Source organism: Pelmatolapia mariae, linkage group LG3_W, assembly GCF_036321145.2.
Source record: "Pelmatolapia mariae isolate MD_Pm_ZW linkage group LG3_W, Pm_UMD_F_2, whole genome shotgun sequence".
In the NCBI taxonomy this organism is placed as follows: Eukaryota; Metazoa; Chordata; class Actinopteri; order Cichliformes; family Cichlidae; genus Pelmatolapia; species Pelmatolapia mariae.
This window is the reverse complement of record NC_086229.1, coordinates 11393395-11397093: the sequence shown is the minus strand read 5'-3', so window position 1 is coordinate 11397093 and position 3699 is coordinate 11393395. Positions and strand designations below refer to the sequence as shown.

Sequence of the window (3699 nt, the reverse complement as noted above, 5' to 3'; positions counted from 1 at the left end):
GATTAATATTATTAATATGATATGTAGATATTTAAAACAACAACATATTAAATTAAACTAAATTACACTGTGTGCAGGTGATAATATTTTGGGGAAGAATTTGAATGCAGACCAACTCAAATGTTGAAGCCTACAAATATATCATCCAAGCTTTCATTTATGATTGTTCATGCTTTAAAATTGTGATGTCAGAATTTGATAAAGTGTGCAGTGTTAGGTTTAGCAAATCATTGCTTATTAAATCTACTGTGTTATCTAATAGCACCAAACTAATAGAGCTATCACATAACTGAGAAGCTTGTGTGGCTTATTACAAATGGATGAAACCAAATTTTACCTTAATGAAGGCAGTAATCTTTAATAAGGTGTAGAAAAAAGAGGTGAGTTCTTTGTATTCCAGCTGTGGTAAACAAATAAGTGTACTGAATCTTTTGGACTACACAGAGTGATGCAGTATTGACTCTGATGCTGATTTGAGTTGTCTCATTCTGTATTTTTGTGCTTTGTCTTTTGTTACACAGAGTGAAAGAGATCTTTGGTTTTGCCTTTGCTGGTAAGTAAACAGTGATTGTAACTGAAGCAGTATGAACCTGGCATCGTGTAGCACGTTTGATGACTTGCATACAGTAGTTTGACTTTTTGTGATATGTTTCCATTTACTGATTGGCAAAAACACAGGATTTGTGACCTGTAGCAGCATAGCCCCCACACAGGGCCTCTGACTGTCCCTGAAATTGTCCCTGAAGTTTAATAGCCCATTTATGTATGATTTAAATTTCTTATGGCTCATCAAATCCAAACATGGCTAAATGTCAGAAGTCTTTATCCAGGTGTTCATTTTGTACTTATGTTTGTGGATTTAAGTAGCAGACAAAACAATGAAAGTGTTTTAGGGGAGTCAGTATAAGTGGTTGCTTAAACACTTAAGAGCTGCACAGGTACTGACTTATATTGTCTCTCAAATTCTGCTGATGTATTACATTAAAGTCAGAACACTGTAGAAGTATTTTGCCTGACTCGGTATAAGTAATAGCTTTAACAGTTAAGCAATAATAAAAACGAAGAGAACCAGAGGTGTGAGTGGACATTGTTAGGTACATTACAGCCAGTGTGTCTAATTAGTTTATTACTTATTTAGTGAACATAATATGTTTTAAAATTAAATAGAAATGTTGCCAAAAAGGGACATTGCAAAATACATAAATATTCCTAGCAACTGGTACAATGAAAGGACTTTGTAGTGTAATATTTTAAGATATTTCCTTTTAATCACAAAACATGGTGCAAGTCTGTTATGGTAACATGTCAATATTTATATGTATTTTAGGATTTGCATATTTATATCAGACTAACCAAAACATGATGAGGTTTTCTGTTGCTTCTGATTTAAATAATTACTTTGTATTTAATGTTTTTAACCTGAAAGGACATTAAAAGTTTTGGTTTTTCACACTTTATTAGCACTGACCTGTTGTAGAAAATGTTGGAGCCACAAAGCTTCTGTGTAGGAAATATTTGGTGTATCCTGCACTTGTGACAACAAATATTGGTGCCTGTAGTAATAATGCTTCTATTACACATGCTAAAGCCATGTGAGACCCTGCAGTTCAATTATCTCCTCTTTAGACTACAGTGAACTTAAAAAAGTAAAGTAATTGAGGATTTTACTAGTTAATTTGTGTCACAGTCATTTGGATTGTGTGTCAAGAGGCTCTACTGTCTGAATCATCAAACAGTGATCTGATGTATTGTTTCCTTTCTCTAGACTGCTGATCTGATCATCTCAAGTCTGGTAAGTAAAGGTTTGTCTGAGGTGCAGTGCTGGGAAATGTTTCTCATTATAGGAGATTCAGTTTAGTTCTGTGAGTGAGCACAGCTATTGGTGATTATCAAAAGTCATCAAATCCTAGAAAAGTCTATGTAAACATTTCCAGACTTACAGATCTCGCTTATCATCATACTACATTTTTAATTAGGCCCTAATATCGGCCATGCTAAGTTTATTATAGATTTAGCGGGGTGTGTATTAAACATGCCCCATATTTGACTGAAATATATAGAAACTGCTGTATAGGAGTCATCTGTCTCCAAATTTTTCATTTTGCCAAAAGTCATACTGAGTAAATTATTTTATGTTAACGGCTCCCCAGACATGATATACTGTTGTACCAGGTAAGTACACACAGAAACGGGAATTTGAGACCTTTGGGCATTTAGGAACATGTGATGTGTCATAAGTTTGAGTTGAGTGCATGTGAAGTGTTTAAAGCAGGTGGTCTGAAACTGTCTGCTCTAACTTCATTGTGTGGGTTTAGCTTGACCATATAATTTTTACAGTAAGTTACTGTAGTACCACATCTTGGTTTACAGACTCTGTTTTTATTGTGTTAATAGAATGTAAAAAATGTCCTTAGAAATGTTCCACCACCATATGTTAAACATTTTCATTCAGTTGAATCTAATAATGTACTGTACAACTCTTCAGTGTGTAATGATATATATGTTCTGTATTTTTCGGACTGTAAGGCGCACTAAATTCTAAGGCACATTAAGCCAAACAAAACAGATAAGTCAAACTTCATTCAACTCATTTACAATAACTCTCAGCATTGTTCAGTTGTAAGACATAAAATACAGAACAATGCACTCACTTTTCAGGATTTGTGTATTGATGAATGTGGATTGATCAGTTTGAAATCTGCTTCATAAGCATGGCTCTCAACAGGTGCCAGGCCCTTATACACACACACCACATTATATTGAAGCACAGTACGAATTACTCTAAGAGGGTGCTGACTATGGTAGCCATGCTCCGACAATACATCAAGTGGTGCTGCTTTGTAGCTTACCAAAGACATACTAAAACATTTGACAGATTTTTGAGTGCTGTGTACCACATATATATGGTTGTGCTTACTGATTTCAAACCAATTCTAAGGTGCATTGTCTATTTTTGAGAAAATTAAAGGCTTTTAAATGTGCCTTATAGTCTGAAAATACGGTAAAGCCAGGTTTATTGGAAGTGTGTCTAATTCCACTTTCTTTCTGTCTTACAGGTGACCTGCTGCAGAAAACCCTCTCCCTCTATCATTAACAAGCAATTCAGTCTGTCCTATCACTCTCCCTCTCCCTGCTCCATCTTTTTTGACAAGCCATTCTATCTTCTATCATTTCTCCGCCATGGGCTCTATCTAAGTTGACAAGCTTGAACCTGAGTTGAAACGCTATCCTGTGACTTGAAATCAAGTTTTACCAGAATCTAAGTTTTTGGAATTGAAGTTACCAGAACTTCGTCGATCTGTTTTCAGAATTCTGAGAGATCTCCGCTCTCACTGCTCCATCTTTCCTGTCGTTAAACTCTCTCACATCCAGTCATTTTGCTGGAAATTACAAGTACAAAGTTGAATATACAGTAATAGAATTACAGTACAGTAGAACTCACTGTAGAAACTACTTACAGAGCCCTACATTTGTCATTTTAATTTTGCATTACACTTTGAAATAAACACTGATAGTTTGGCTTACAAGTGCAATTTGATAAATTATATAAACTTATATACACCTTTTTTTGAGATATATTTGTAGTAAGATAATCTGGTTATTTTGTAATTCAGACTCTTATATTCACATAAATATTAAATTTGATTCAAATACATTTTTTAAGTCTGTTTCATTGGTTATAACATTTGACTACAAGTT

At 34.5% G+C, this 3699-nt stretch overlaps 1 long non-coding RNA gene across 1 annotated transcript; it reads left to right on the top strand.

Moving 5' to 3' along the window:
* Positions 1-521: 521 nt before the first annotated feature.
* LOC134620189 (uncharacterized) lies at positions 522-3157 on the top strand. Its single transcript, XR_010092090.1, has 3 exons — positions 522-553; positions 1766-1792; positions 3057-3157. It is a non-coding gene; the product is annotated as an uncharacterized LOC134620189 (long non-coding RNA).
* The last annotated feature ends 542 nt before the right edge of the window (positions 3158-3699 follow it).